This window comes from Mytilus galloprovincialis, chromosome 8 (genome assembly GCF_965363235.1).
Source record: "Mytilus galloprovincialis chromosome 8, xbMytGall1.hap1.1, whole genome shotgun sequence".
NCBI lineage: Eukaryota > Metazoa > Mollusca > Bivalvia > Mytilida > Mytilidae > Mytilus > Mytilus galloprovincialis.
In genome coordinates this window covers 3680424-3697939 of record NC_134845.1, presented here as the reverse complement: position 1 = coordinate 3697939, position 17516 = coordinate 3680424, and the positions used below count along the sequence as shown (strand labels likewise).

Here is a 17516-nt window from a genome sequence, read left to right as displayed (position 1 = left end):
GAATATACGTCACCTAGACAGCAACCTAACGAACAGATGTGTAGTATCATCATACTATATGATTGCCAATACGACAACTATCTATATTCGACCTAATGTAATTGAAATATGTAACTTAAGTATGACCTTTAACGCGGGGCATTGTCTCACAAAATATTATTTTATTACAAAATGACTTCCAATAAATTCCGAATGTACTAACTATACTGCAGTGTAACCATTACACCCTTTTGGACAACTATCGTACTTTAAATTTTGTTAAACTATCCATCCAACTATAATGAAGGTAAAATGAGGTAAAATATTTAAAGAAATAACCGAAACATCTAATATAAACTGATCATAAGTCACAAAGTCAAACAGTCGAATCCAATAAGAAAAAGTTTTTAAAAATTAAAAAAAAAGTTTTAAAAGAAATTAATTCAAATGTAAAATTGCGGAGCAATTTCTTCGAACAACAGGGATATATAATGAAGGTAAAATGAGGTAAAATATTTAAAGAAATAAATTTTAATATTTCATATAAAACTAAGTGAATCTTCTTTGTAATAGTAGAAAAAAACTAATTCTTGTATAAAGCTTTTTGTATAAAAAGATATAGTTAGAAAGTCTATAATGTTATGTAACTTTTGATATAAGTAATAGTGTGAAAGTCTTCCTATTTGACACTTAGCGATATAAATAAGGTTTGACAGCTTAAACTCTTAGAAGTATTTCCTTTAGCAAATATATCTAATTCTTTTCTATTGTTCACCTAGAATTCTATCTAACCAAATAATCGGATTTCCCTAATGGTCGTAAAAACAAAGTATTAAGTAATTAAAAATAGTAACCCCAAATTATGTTAAAATGTAAATTAGTTTAAAAGAGATCAACCAATAGAAACTGTCCTTATAAAAATAAGTATTCTAAAAGTAATTTTGATTGGTGAATAAAACAAGTCCAACCAGCACGTGATCTTAGGGTTTAAAATAGGAAACCCTAAGGAATCAAACATTAATTTACTCGTATGGTTGGACTCGAAATAAACATATATAGACATCTTTGTTTTATTCACCAGGTTCGTAAACTTATAAATTTTGTTTAGTGAAAAATTAAACGTAACCATAGCAACGTTTTAATGTAATAATTTTGTAACAGAAATCTTAATTATTATTAAAGTTACCATACATATAATGATAAACTATTTTAATTAATTGATAAAGTATTTTGATAATTGTCAATTCAAGTTCATTTTAAGAATCAAACTCTTTTATTTCATATTTATGTATGATTAATTTACTCGTATGGTTGGACTCGAAATAAACATATAGACATCTTTGTTTTATTCACCAGGAGGCCTCGAACATTAACGACAGTCCCCCAAACTGTTGTAGTTAAAATAGAAACACAGATATGTAAAACAGAGACCAGCAACACATATAACCCTTCAACGGGAAAGGGGAGGCAACTGCCTTAGTCTGCGCTTTCCCCCTCTTTCCCGCACAACACAACCCCAAAAATCGTTCATGTATGCGGCTAATAATCATACAGCCGTCAACGTAAAGCCTTTGCTCATGCCGCATAACAAGCTATATAGGGTTATACAATGACAAGTGTAAAACAATTCAAAAGAGAAATACTACGACTTGACACATGATTAAAACATTAAACGAAAATGTAACAGGAACTCAGCAACAAACAAAAACCATTGCCTAAACCATATTCCCGTTATACCATCGGACTTTAGTGTGTCATACCATCGCACTTTAGCGTAATATCTGATCGCACTTTAAAAAAACAAACAACCATCGCTCTTTAGCGTCTGACACCATCGCACTTTAGAGTCTTACATATTTTTTTCCAATTTTCATATTGTCATCATTAATGATTTAGAATTAAATGTTCACGACATTCATCCTTATAAGCATTTCTGATAGTGTTTTGTCTATATGTGTCCGCTTTTCCTTTTATCAGTCTACAAAGAAAGCTGTGAAAACCTAGGTTATTTGGACTCTATTTCTATAATTCTGTGAATTAAACACGAAGCACCGGCCTTAAATCTCCATTTGTATGTTGCAGCCTCTCTAGGAAGTCATCGGAGGTAGTAGTAATTCAACTACATCACTGTTACCGCCATCAATGGCACATTGCAGTGGCGTAGGGTCATTACTATCGGTATTTGTAGTATTATTGGTACCCACCAATATAGTTACCATATCAATTTGACCATTCAGACAACATGAGTGCAATGCTGTATATCCTCCTTCATCCCTTATATTTGTGTTAGCACCTTTCGTAATAAGTAGTTTCACTATCAAAATTTGTTCGTTTCGGCAAGCCGCCATTAAAGGTGTAGTCCCAAATTTGTTAGGTTTATCTATATCGAGGCCTTTTTTTATTAGTTCATTTACTATTTCAATGTTACCACCAAAACAGGACCAATGCAATGAAGTGTTTCCTTCTTCATCGGTAATGTGTATGTCTACACCGGCTTTAATGAGCTCTTTAACTACAAACACATGTCCTTTACAACAAGCTGCCATCAAAGGTGTCTCCCCAGTTTTATTAGGTTTTTCTATATCACAGCCTTCTTTGATCAGTTCCTTTAGTACATCAATGGCTCCAACAGAACAAGACCAATATAATGCCGTTCGTTCTTTTTTGTCTGTACTGTTAATATCGACGTTTTTTTTCTCTGTGTCTGTATTGTTAATATTAACGGGTCTATCAATAAGAAGTCTCACTGTTGAAACCCGGCCACCATAACAAGCCCACGCAAAAGATGTTCTACCATCAATGTTCTGTTTGTTAGGATCACAATCACAATTAAGTAGTAACTTTACTACGTCATCTTTACCACTGTAACATGACCAATGCAATGCCGAATTTCCTCTTTTATCCACAATGTGTATGTCTACATGTTTAGCAATAAGACATTCTACTACTGAAATATGTCCGTTACGACAACTTTCCATGAAAGGTGTTATCCCTTCTTTGTCAGCTATATTTACATCACACCCTCCTTCTATTAATAGATTAACTAAGTCCATGGTACCGACGACACACGATTGATAAAATGGTGTTTGCCCTTCACTGTTGGTAATGTTCACGTCTTGGCCTTTTCTAATACAATACTTGACTGTTTTTAAATTTCCTTTTTTGCAAGCGTCCATGAAAAAGCTAAAATCTTCATTATCGATGTTTGGCGAAGCTTGACATATGTTCAAATCCACAAGCGATATCAATTTTCCTGCAGAATCCACAGCTATTACACTAGAATGTTTGTTAGATTGATTTCTTTTTTGTTGACCAAATAATTCAGTTTGGTTTGACTCACGTTTTTTGTCTAATATTTGTTCATCTAAGTTTTTAACATATGGAGTTTTTGTATCATTTATTGTGTCTGGATAATTTTCTGGTCTGTTTCCATTAAAAGCCCCTGGTTTGTTGATATTAAACTGCAATATATCCTTTTTTGGTGCATAGTATCCTATATTGTTTACCAATTTACCAATATCTGTAAATAAAAAGAGATTTAAAAAAAATTAATACATCGACCCAGTGGTAGTAATAACATTTATGGTATCAATTTTCCTGAACTAGATGCGCATTTCGACAATACATGTCTCTTCAGTAATGCTCGTGGCCAAAAAATTTGAAATCCAAAGCTTATATAAAAGATGAAGAGCTATAATCCAAAAGTTCCATAAAGAATAGCCAAATCCGTGAAAGGAATCAGAGCTTTGCATGAGAGAGATACATTCCTTAATTTATAATAATTTCTAACATTTTGTAACAGCAAATTTTAATAACACAAAAGTCCGTATTTTCATGCCAGTACCGAAGTACTGGCTACTGGGCTGGTGATACCCTCGTGGACTAACAGTCCACCAGCAGAGGCATCGACCACTGGTAGTAATAACATCAACGGTACCAATTTTCCTGCACTAGATGCGCATTTCGACAATACATGTCTCTTCAGTGATGCTCGTGGCCAAAATATTTGAAACCCAAAGCTTAATTAAAAGATGAGGAGCTATAATTCAAAAGGTCCGGAAAGTATAGCCAAATCCGTGAAAGGAATAAAATTTACGAAGTGTATAGCCAAATCCGTGAAAGGAATAAAATTTACGAAGTGTCATTTTTAATTTGTCCTCCTCATAACATTTTTTGGAGCAGTTTCTGCGTAAGGAACACACTCCTGTATATAAGGTCCGTATAATGTGAACAAGCACGAGAATAACGTATCAATTGAGATATGTAAATACCTGTTGAGATTATCGCGGGATCTGCAGAAATAAAAAGATTATGTGAATCGGATCTAGTAAAAGATACTTGATCAACACACGGTGTAAAGTGGAGATTCATATCGAAACGTGCACCCTGGTATGGTGGTTTCTGTGAGCGCTTGATTGCACTGACGAAGACAAGTTTTAAGAAAGTGCTGGACGATCCCAAGTAAACATGGAAACATTACAAACAATTGTTACGGAAATAGAAACTATCTTAAATGACAGACCCCTAACATATCCATCGTCCTATCTCAAAGACTCTGAAGCTTTAACGCCGTCTCATCTATTATACGTAAGGCGCATTTCAACATTACCGTACGAGCAATCAGAAATTGATAATATCCTAGACCCGACTGGGACATAAAGATCTTAATAAAAGTGTACACAGACAAACGCAATTGATTCAACATTTCTGGAAAAGATGGAAATCCAAATACCTTACTTATTTACGTGAATTTCATAAGAAAATCGGAAAACATGAACAATTAATAGATACAGGAGACATCGTACAAATTCACAACGAATGTCCGCGTATAAACTGGGAAATTGGGATTGTAACCGAACTGGCCAGAGGTAGTGATGGACTCGTAAGATCAACAAACACCGCAGTACCGTCATATTGAATCATAAATATAGATGATAGTTCAGGCAACGATATTACAACAACTGTTCAGCCATTACATTTAATATATAAGTCCGTATTTCCACCCAAGGCGACGGCACTGACAATATAACGTCGACAATATAAATATACAATAGTTGGAACGTTAACACCATACGAAGGGGCAGAGGGTATGTTACTGCTGAGAAATGAGGAATTGATAATTGGGAAGTTGAAATCGTCCCGTTTATCATAGATTTTCGTGTTAAGTCGTCCATCTGTGTCAATATGGAAGAAAAGATCAAGGTATGATGCAGTCCTTCTAGTATCAATTGTATCCTTAATTTCAAGTTCACCGGGATGTATGAGATGTAAGTATTGGCTGAAATATGGGTTATTCAATGATAGAACATCATCAATATATCGGAAAGCAAAATTAAAGCATTTTGCAAGATGTTTTTTCTTTTTGTCTTTTAGAAGGTTCTGAATGAATTCTGCTCCATACGAGTACAAAAACAAATCGACCTGTAGGGGTGCACAATTAGTACCCATTGGAATACCGATTTTTGGTGAAATATAAATCCTCTAAACTCAACAAATAAACCATTGTGAAAAAAGTAAAATCACAAAAAATACTGAACAACAAAACGCATCAAAAACGAATGAACAAGAACTGTCATATTCCTGACTTGGTACAGGCATTTTCAAATGTAGAAAATGGTGGATTAAACCTGCTTCTATAGCGCTAACCCTCTCACTTTAATGACAGTCTCATCAATTTCCGACATATTTACATTGATGCGTTAAATAAACAGACACAATAAATATAATAGTCAACATATGGGTACATCAGTCATCATCATATAACAATTTTAAAAGGAACAATCTAACAAAACACAAAAATATCTACTATCTACGAACACATTCATTGATTTGAGTGTCTGACGTCAGAAAATTCTATACGTCACATAAATTTGTCGTTCAATATGCAGACAAACAATTTTAAAATTTACATAGGAATGTTAGCATACAGGGTTAAAAAATCAAAAGTATGTAAGAATAAATTTCAGAAATAGACCGAGATTTTAACTAGTCCAAAAGTTATATATAGAAATTATAAGAATACAAAAATAGTTAATTCCACTCCGAGGAAAATACAAAGGGAAAATCCACAATCAAAAGGCAAAATCAAAAGTCCAAACACATCAAACGAATGGATAACAACTGTCATATTCCTGACTTGGTACAGGCATTCTCTAATGTAGAAAATGGTGGATTGAACCTGGTTTTATAGCTGGCTAAACCTCTCACTGGTATGACAGTCGTATCAAATTCCATTACATTGTCAACGATGCATGAACAAAACAAACATACGCAAAGAGTAAAAAATGTCAAAAATAGGGGTAGAGCAGTCAATATTGTGTTACCATCTTAATATCACTATAAAAACAACAAATGTAACGAAGAAGCACAAAAAGGCATACATCAAATTTAACATACTCATTTTATTTATCTTATACGACTTAATTTATCTATGTAAAGTCTACCCATAAAGGATAGAAGGTTTTCAGTACTGGTGTAAAATTGCGCGTTTGAAATTCAGACAGGTAGACATAATTTTGTCGTTCAAAGTATGACGGCATACATAAATGCAGAGTCACGTTAAGTAGATATAACAGAAAACAGATTTAACAGTAAAAGTAATAATAATTAATAAAATAATTGTGTGGTTCAAAGTATGACGGGATACATAAGTACAGTTTCACGTCAAATGTATATCATAAAAAAAACAGACTTAACAGAAAAAGTAGTATTATGGAATAAAATAGTTTTGTCATTCATAGTATGTCAAGATCCATAAGTAAAAGTAATATTAATAAATGAAATAATTTTGTCGTTCAAAGTATGATTTTTTACATAACCACAGAGTCACTTGAAAAGAATATCTCAAAAAACTGACTTAACAGTACAAGTAATATTAATAAAGACAAATAAAATAATACTATTACACGTTATTAAGATGATAACCAACGTCAGTACGCAAAATCTATACTTCAAGACCATCTTGTATTATTTGTGAAGTTGATACGGAATATTTATCAACAAGTTCTGGGTATCTTCTGATGAACTTTTTTAGAAAAAGGACGAGACGTTCTATGACATACCCCTGGTTCATCAACTTTCTGCTCAGACACTGGTGACGTTTTACAAAGTCTGAATAGGAGCTGCAAGCTCTTGAATACCTAATAAGTTGGGAAATGTATATTCCATATGCAGGTGAAGTTGGTATATTACTACTAAGGTGGGGGAAATTGATAATTTCAAAATTAAAATCGTCTCGTTTGTCATAGATAAACACCAACTATATCAAAATTAAAGAGATTCAAAACACTTTCTCTAATCCTAGAATTATCAGATTTTTTATATTCAGACAAACCATATACGTTACACACACCAAGCCAGACGTTTTCCAAAATTTCTTTATTCGGGAGGATTCTACCATAAAACATTTTGAAATTCCGGGTTTTTTTTCCAACCATTTAAAACCTTTTCCGTAAATTATTGTCATTTTTACGCATTTCAGGTACGGTGTAAGGTCAGTTTCAATATAAACGTTTACAAAATTCTCTGACTTTTTTGCTTTTGTTTAAATGTATCTATCGTTGCAATAATTATACCCGTCTTGTTTTTACCTTTAGGTGTTAACCTTTTGCCTGACTAACTTTGATGTCCGTTTAGTTTTAATCCATCTCGAAATAACTTCATTGTGACAGTGTTCATCGTGGCAGATGAATTGTTAATCTCTATCGTACACGGGGCTAGGTTTTCAATAACAATGTTTCATTTCTTATTATTTCGGATGATTTTGCAACTTCTGTATAAGATTTCGGGAGTTTATCTCAATCAGATTTTATAGTGCAACTGCTGACTCTGAGTTATTAGGATCGTCATTTTTAACCCGTTTGTTGTTGCTATTTATCTCAGTTTCATTTTTTGGCCCATCTAAATTTTGCAATGATTTGCGTTTACGTTGGTCTACTTGATTTCTTATTTTTCTATTTGAACTATTGACTACCGCTATATTGATGTTTTTCTTTGTTCGTAAAAGTAAAGTTTTTGTGTCAATAACTAATTACTGGTTCATTATTGAACCACTGTAAGTTTTAAACAGTACCTAAATACAAAACTTACTGGTTTTGATTGCATATAAACAAGTATTCCATACAAATCCAATATATTTCCACAATTTTTTCACAGCGAAAATTTTCACTTCAATCAAGTTAGTAGACAGATTTATGAAGATACATTTTGTTAGTAGAAAAAAAAAATAGAAAAGTGTGGTATAAACGCAACTCTCTATCCAAGTCATAATGTGTAAAACGTAAACAATTATATTAGCAGGACAAAGAACGGCCTTCTACACGGAGCCTTGGCTCATTCCTAACTGCAAGCTATTCTTTTTAAACAAGAGTGCACGCGCTGAAATGTCTCACCAACTTTTCTATATTATGTTGATAGCCCTAAATATAAAGCTTTGCTACAACTAACAACTAAACTTAACATGATCCAAGAAAATGAGGTCAAGGTCATATAAACCATACGAGACATGCATGTACACCTTACAATTAATCAATACTATACATAAAGTTGACCATTTGCTTATCATGCTTATAGTTTCTAAGAAACAGACTTAACGAAGAAAACTGAACATTGACCAATGAACCATGAAAATGAGACCAAGGTCGGCTGAACCATGTCAGGCAGACGTGTACAGCTTTCAGGCCTTCCATACAACAATTATATTGAATTTTTGCTTATATTTTTGTTTAAAAAAAACAGACCAAATCACAAAAACTTCACATTGAACACTGCAAAAGGTATACAACATTCTGGGTTTTGCAAGTTACATTGTAAAATATAGTGTATACGGACCCAGTGGACTGGTAAGTGATTTTTGGAGTATTCAGTATTTGTTGGCAAGTCCGACATCGTCTGTTGCCGCATGACTTGCTAAAACCTTACAGTTAAAGAGCTTTTTTAGGGGAGGTATCATCTCACAAATAAATCTTTCAGACTTGCTGGTCTTGGAAAAGTTAAGACAGGAGGTTTTTGAAAGATATTAGATAATTTTGGGAGTTTGGCAATAGTCTGCCAATTTGCACGGATCAAACGGGAAAGGTGCGTATAGCCGGTGATTATTTGATGAAACTTAAAACATAATACAAACGCAACGCTTCACGTCTTCTGTTTGTTCTATAGTAGATTATTGTGACTTTAATTGTTAGCACGCGCAAACCCCTCATCTATGTCCTATTATTTCAACCAGGTTTTGTTAAATATCCGCGACGTTCTTGTAACTCTACAGTTACAGCATCCTCAGGATCAAATCTCTTTTACTCTGAGATTTTGATTGTACTGGATACTTTTTGTAGTATTTGTGGTGACAGCTTCTGGAGAAAGGTACTGACGTTCATTTGTAGGTTTACAGTAGAGGTATGTTGATATGACAACGTCCTTAATAGATGTAGATGTGTCCAAGAAGGATATTTTAGACTCGGAAATTTTATAATTATGTGAATTTAATTCACTGGTGGGCGTTGTTTTCATGTTCAATAAAATCATCCAATTTTTAATGGGATTTAATCCTTTTGATGTAAACATCATCGACAAAGCGGAACCAAAACAGGAGTTTAGATAAAGATGTTGAAATGATTTGTTTCTCTAATTTGCCCATGACAGTTCCATTTTCGTCTCCACGGCTGTCCCGTTTATCTGAAGGTAATGTTCACAATTGAAGGTGAAATTGTTGCAGTTCAGAAACAGAGTAAGCAGCCGGACTTAGCAGTCTGTTGGTGGTTTTAAAATGTTGCGCAAGTTCCATATTTCCCTACACGATTGTATTCCGTCATCATGAGGTATTTTGGTATACAATGAGTTGATAACGTAAGTGAAAAGGAGAGTTCTTTGATTCCATTTTACGAAGATAATCTGTGATGTCATCAATGTGAGATGGAAGATTTTCTACATGAGATCTTAATTGAAAGTATACGAATTCCGAGCTTTTCTCAGCCGAGTGGTCGTTTGCGGATATAATGGGTCTTCCAGGTTTGAGAACTGTGCATTTGGGAAAAGGATACAATCGCCCAGGCTCGGCGTTCACGGGTTTAAAATATCCGATTGCATCATAAAAGAGGGACAGTCATTGTGTATGGTTTGTAACACAGTAATAATTTTGAAACTAAACTCGGAAGTAGGGTAAAAATCAATTTTCTTATAAAATCTCTTATCATAGGGCTGACGCTCTTCCTCCGTGATGTAGTTAGCTTTATCCATTTTTGTCTGCTAGCTTTATTAAAATATTATCTCGGTTTGTACGCGTTTGTGTGACGTTTTGTCTCGTCAGAAGAGGTGTTATAAAACGACGAGTACTTGTTATTAGCTAGATAAACAACCTCCGATTGGTTTTGTCGATTACTCCTTCAAGTGTAGCAGATTTGCTTGGTTTAGCTCTCTTGCAAGTAGGTATGACTTACTCGTTTTTAAATGCCGTATATTGACGTATATTTGCTAATATATACGATATTTTGTCTCCAGTGTATATTAACCTCCTTGTTTATCATACCCAACTTCTTATTTTTATATTATAAATATCTGACTGGCTTATTCTATTGAAATGGAAACACATATGTACAAACAACTATGGTCTTCAACATTCGCCAACAGTATTCACATGCATCGATCACATTTCTACTACATACCATTGTAGTGATAACATTTTAATACAAAAATGTGCATGAAGCTGGGACTATTGTTTTCCCATATATTACGAAATGATTTCGTTCTTGTTCATTGCCTTCATTTAAGGCATGATGTCTTCTAAATTTGTTTATTTGATTTTGCTATTTAAAAGATTTTGTGGTGATTGTATACTAAGTACTCTGATAGTCTTTGTTAAAGTATCCACAATTATCTATTTTATGACAATTTAAAGCTTGAAATATCGTTAAGACTTGTATCCATTAAAGAAAGCAGATTGTTTACCTTTGTTTTGACGTTGATTTGGTTGCTGTCTTATTTATATTTCCCTTACCATTTTTCTTTTATTTAATCAATAACTCCAGCAACGGTTTGAAAACTTTTAAATGTAGGAATTTGAACCGCAATGATTTGACTCTTTAATGGGCGTTTGATCACGCTGCAGTGCGATGGTGGCGTCGGGGCACTATCTTGTTAATCTTTAAACTGAAGTATGATGGTTGTAACGCTAAAGTGCGTTGGACTACCATACTCTATGTATTCTTTATTTTTCAAGTTAATATTTATTTGTCAGATGTAATTTTTTAATCTTTTTAAGGAAACAAAGCTGGTTTTAATCTGAGTGTTGTTTATGGTCCGCATCTACATTTCGATAAAGAAAATTACTCGTCCACTTTCCGTTTTCATCGTAATGTTGAAAAACGAATTAAACTATAAATTGATCTTTGGAATTATAATCAGCTCATTAGGTGCGATAGAAAAATCAAATGGCGATGTGCGTATCATTAATATTGCGAGCCTACCTACAGGCATTTCTCTGAATTCATACACTACAGATACTCATTGTTCTTACATGGATTTACGATATGCATTGCAGATAATAAAATGTAATGTTTATCCCGGAAAAATAGATTTAAAGAGTGCATATAAATCCGTTAAGTTTCACAATTCTGAACATCCTTTTGGGGGCCTCCAGTGAACGTTTAATGGGGACGATTGTCGGACATATATGTATGATGCTTAACTGCCTTTTGTGACGCGCTACGCCCTAAAACAAATCCGCAATTAAGTGCTTCTGTCTATGAAATTATAAAATGTACATATAATGTTACATGCTATGCTTATTTAGGTGATTAGTTTTTAGTGATTGAAGATACGTTTCATAAGTGTCAAACAGGAATTCGTTTAACATTTATAAGGATTGTCATAAACCTATGTACCTTGTCTCTCGCTATGTCTGATAAGAAACGAAGAGAATTCTATGATGCCGTTTTATCTTTTTAACACCGCAAACGAGCTAGTGTAAAATAACTAAACTCTTTGTGCGGTAAACTAAATTGGACTTGTCAGATGGTTAAAGGAGAATAAGAATTTTGTAAACATGCTTAGGCGATTAGTTGATAATCTATGAGAATGAAAAATACTTTAATCAACAGATTTATTTTCTGATATTGCATGGTGGGTTAATTTTATGAATGTGTTTAATCAGTGTTAATGGAACAGTAACAATTTTAGACTCTAAACCAGTTACTTGCTTGCAAACTGATGCGTGTTTACATGGTGGTGTTGAATATTATGAAAGTGATTTTTTTATGTTAATTGGGACACAGATTTACCCAAGATTTATCACATAGATATTTAAGAGACTATGGCTATTGTGTTGTCCGAGAAGAGATGGGGACATTTGTGGACTAATAAATAAAGGCAAGAGTAGAATACCGCTGTTCGAAACTCATAAATCGATATAAAAAAAAAAACAAATCCGTGTTACAAACTAAAACTGAGGGAAACGCATCATATATAAGAGGAGAACAACGACAAAACAAAAACACAACATTAAAATGTAACACTCACAGAAACTAACTTAGCATTAGACAAAACCGGATGAGAATAACAAATATAACATCAAAACTAAACACAGGAATTAGAAATAGAAAAGTACCGTGACCCGTCTTATAGCAATGAGAATTCACACTCAAATATAAGAACGACACAAAAGAAACATAACATTAAAATGTAACACACACAGAAACGAACTATGAGATAACTATGGCCATTTTCCAGACTTGGTACAGGACATGTTTTAAAGAAAAAAGGTAGATTGAACCTGGTTTTATGGCATGCCAAAACTCCCACTTTAATGGTAAACATGTTGTCGTTTCGACAGACAACATGGCTACAAAATGCATCATTAACAAAACTAAAGGTAGTTCTAGAAACAGTTGATAGATCTTTTCTGGTTGTCGGCTACACATAATTGTGACATCAAAGCCAAATATATCAGTGGTCTTAAAAATAATGTTATTGCTGACGTCGCGTCAAGACTTTATGAACCACTACAATGTGCTTTATGATAAACATTGTGAGCCACTTATATTATATACCTTTTAAGACTATTGAGTTACTAAATCACATATCTTTTGACGTTTTGTAATTCCAGATGGAGAAACAAGGGAAACACAAATGTTGGAGAACAGCGTGTGTCGCTTGAAGAGCAAGGGATGGGATAGTTCAATTTCAGGAAATTACCGTAACCATTTCAAGACTTATCTCGAGTTCAGTTACCTAAAACTAGTGTCATGCAGAACAAAAACTGTCGAACTTTACATTACTTTTGTGGTGGATGTGAAAAAAACTTTGCGCTAAGCTCGATACAATCGTATTTGAACATTAGTTCTGTGCTGCATAAATAGCACGACAAACCTGCAAGCTGTTGGGATGTCCGGTATTTACTGACTGGTGTCAACGGGAACTTGGTACCAATCAAAATTGTAAGGCACCTGTTACGCCAGAACTGTTGTTAAGATTAAAGTCAATTTTAAATCTTGAATGTCATAATTATATTAAAAGAAAGAAAAATATAAAGATATAAAGATATAAAAAGAAAAATATAAAATCATTTGGCACGATCAAGTATTTTAGATTATCCTAACCTATATCATGGAAATAAAGAAAGGACTTACAGAAGGTTTAAATCTAATTTTAGTTTTGAAAATTATTTATCTTGGGGCGGGGGGGGGGGGGGACTACAGAAAAAGAAAAAAAAATGAACTAAATTTCGAATAAGTGCCCATGATCTGGAAATTGAAAAAGGTCGACATTCTGGAATTAAATTAAATCAAAGATTATGTAAATTATGCTCATTGGAAATTGAAGACGAGGTTCATTTCTCCCTACATGTCCTAAGCTAGATATAGTAAGAACTTCTCATTTAAACAAAAAAATATATTGATCTATGTGCATGTTCCCTTCCCTATGTAATTTTATATCAATATTAATAACTTAATCAATATTAAACCAATCCATATTGAATTTTATGTTTTGTATAATTTGTGGTAGTATTGGATTTTATATTTCTGCTTCTTTGGGGCGCTCATTGCAAAACAAAATTATTTGTATATTGGTTTTTTGCCTGCTTGTCTTGCAAGTTTTTATGGTTTTACTACCAAACAACTTTTTAGTCAAAGGTTTTTTTGATCCATTTGCGGAGGGTTGGTGTGCTGCCTTGAAGCTGGGATATGATCGTTACGCTCAGAGTTACTAAGACGCAGCAGTTTCGTTCTACGCCTATTGAGGTAATTCTCCCTTTGTTACACGGTCACCAGCTTTGTCTGTATGAAGCCTTATCACGTGTGATTGCCTTACCTAGAGATCCTTTTATTAGATCCTTTATTTAGGTTGTATAACAAAAGTTGTTTGTCTTATACTGTTTTTATCCAATGCCTTCCTTTTTTGTTGCAACACCTTAGCTGTAATCCTCGGAGTTATGGGGACACTCTTTTCGTGCTGCTACATGGGCAGGATCTGTAGGCCTTTTGGACAGTGACGTTAAATTGCTATTGTATTGGTCAAGCGATTGTTTTTATCCTATATTGATTCTTATAGAGACCAGTGTCTCAAAGCCATTAAATCTTTCTTTATTATCTCCTTTTTAACAAACTACCCCATTCTTGTTTTGGTTTGGGGTTTAATATTTCTTATGTAATAGATCATGTACATGGGGGGGGGGGGGGGGTGTTAGGCTAGGGGTAACCAAGCTTATAAAATTGCCAATATTATATTATTGTTAGGCTAGGGGTAACCAAGCTTATAAAATTGCCAATATTATATTATTGTTGTTATCTTGTTTCACATCTGCTTGTTAATTAACTAGTGAGGTAAATTATAAAACTAGTTGCGTAGACGTAGCTTTGGTGCACCAAAGGACGCTTTTTGAGCCCAAACGGATCTCCAAAACAAATGGCATGTTTATGTTAATACCACAAAATAACAGACGACACCAAATGGAAACCTATCGATATTACAGGATTAAAGTTTTGAACAGAAACATAATGGGTTATAAAAAATTGAGATAAACAGGTTTTTTTAAATATTCGTCCCCTATGCAAGACAATTACAGCACAACAGTAGAAAAACAAGTCAGATTATTACTTTTTTATCAAGGCGGTACTTAACACAAAGGAAATAAGAATACAGAAAAGGCACAATAAGATAATTCCAGGTTCACTGTAATACATGAATATCAATTATTGAATAACTGGACACCACATTACAGCTGCAAATGATTTATAAAAGTATTAAAATAATTAAAGAAATTGATTTCCGAAAGTTTTAAGATATAATATTTGTTAAAAACAATGCTATATCCAATTACATTACATCATAATGCTACACATATATTTATTTCATACTTACCGACATTTGTCAAAGTTAGCAATGCTCCTGAAACTAAAACAAAACATAAAGTTGTAATAAATTTACATATTTTTTTTCTTTTGCATGTCAACGAAAATATAATAATCATAATTCCTGGGCATTTGCAGATGATAAAAGCATTAAATGTCATTTTTAACAATATTTCTGTAGGTTGTGGCAAGATTTTATTGCGTCAAATCATCGTAGTGTATTTGGATACTCACTACACTTCTCTTACTGTATTTTTCCCTTCGTTTTATTTTTATTCTTTGAGTCATTAGAAAGTGAAATTAAGATTAAGATTTAATTACTTGATGATTTTTTTTCACTGCTAAAAAAGTCAACCAGAAAAGGTGATAAACATGGTATTAAATTCTATCCTGCTGTACATGCTCTATTTCATTTAACTTGTCTTTTCTGAGCTTTTAATGTTATTCTGTGTTGACTTGAGCATGTTGAGTTATCATTGATATGTTCATAGTTATAACTTAACTGTTAACAAAATTTAGATTTTTTTGAAATACTAAGGCTTTTCTACCTCAGGAATAGATTACCTTAGACGTTTTTGGCGACTCTTTTAGAATTTTTTTATCCTTAATGCTCTCGTACTTTATTGGCCTTTATAAAAACTTTTGATTCGATCGTCACTGATGAGTCTTTTGTAGACGAAACGCGAGTCTGGAGTAGATATGAAATTTCAATCCTGGTATCTATGATGAGTTTATTGATAATATTTTTGAGATTGCAATCTTATGTAGTTTTGCATGGGCTCTCTAAGCACGGATAGCCTGATATTTTAGTTTTACATGTTCTAGGTTGATATTACCGAATGTGTAATTTTAGTACAGCCTTAAAGCAAAAGTGGACCTGAAATAGATTTGACTATATTTAAGGAGGCTCGAGGGTATAAAAATTTCAGAAAAAAATCAAACATTTGTTTTTCATTACAAATTTTATTCATTTCCTTTTGTAGTTGTAACTTTATCATATGGTACAAAAATCATTCAAAACAATCAATTCGTGTTGGCCCTAGATGACTTTCAAAATGTATACATCATTGAAAAAGTTCCAAATTATCTCCCTTTGGTGGAAAAATGCCATTTTTTGGCTCTAAAATTGAAATATCTTTTTCAACTCATCGGTGACCTATCGTTTTTAATATAATTTCCATATAAGCTGTACTTAAACTAAATTATTGTAAAATTTTAGCGATTTCGGTAATAATTTTTTATTTTTTTTATTTCGATATTACCTTTATTTCTCCTATTACTTCAACAGAAAAAAAACACCTTTACAAAAATGTATGCTTCTTTCGAAGGCAGATTGTGAGCGCAAATGAACGGTGACCCAACTTTTTTATTTTATTTTTCTATTAACTATAAGATAAAGTTCACTTATAGAAAAATATAGAGAAATCCTATATAAATGATTTTCTTTACAAAAAAAAAAAATTTAGAAGCCAGTTGATTGATTGATTTTTAAACATCCAGTGTCAAATATATATGCAAGTTCAGGACAAAAAAACAATTTTACAATAACTACAACTTGGAGCTAGGACCTGTAATAGGTGTCGTCCAGGACGAAGGTCTGGAAATAAAAAATGCCATGCATTGGAAAATGAGGGATTATTGGATAGGCGCCGAATTTTGCCACTCAGTAGACCAACTACGAACTCCTCAAAGAGTTGCATTCTCTCTACAACTAGGCATCGGATTTAATGTCCCTAGTATTCTGACCAGACGTAATTGCGTATTTATACATCCTGCACAGCCAAACGGACGACCAACATTGGCAAGTCGGGTGAAGACATAGTGGAAAGCTAGTTGAAAACTAACAGCAAATAATTAAAAACTTCATGTGTCTCAGTTATGATTCATTCAGGTTTTTATTGATAGTGAAATGATCTAAACCAAAGTTCTAGTTTATAGTTTCTATATAAGGTAAAATAGTAAAAACATTCAATTCTATTCAATATTCCATTCACTAAGGACGAGAGACTAGTGTACACATGACATTCGATAATTAAAGAGTTTTAACAATTTCACTGGCTTTCTTCTGCAGATAATGTTGTTTATTATTTTTTTTAGTAAAAATAAATATTTGTGAAAAAATTATGTGTAGGCACGTGCCGAAAGTGCCTAACGGCAGCTACGCCCCTGAAAGCTCAAACATGTGTGAATTCACTTCAT

General features: G+C 33.2%; 1 long non-coding RNA gene across 1 annotated transcript; it reads right to left on the bottom strand.

Annotated features, from left to right (window-relative positions):
• Nucleotides 1–932: 932 nt before the first annotated feature.
• On the bottom strand, nucleotides 933–15364 carry LOC143084895 (uncharacterized). The gene is made up of 2 exons (XR_012981204.1): nucleotides 15328–15364; nucleotides 933–3499 (listed from the first exon to the last, which is right to left on the bottom strand). It is a non-coding gene; the product is annotated as an uncharacterized LOC143084895 (long non-coding RNA).
• Nucleotides 15365–17516: the final 2152 nt, after the last annotated feature.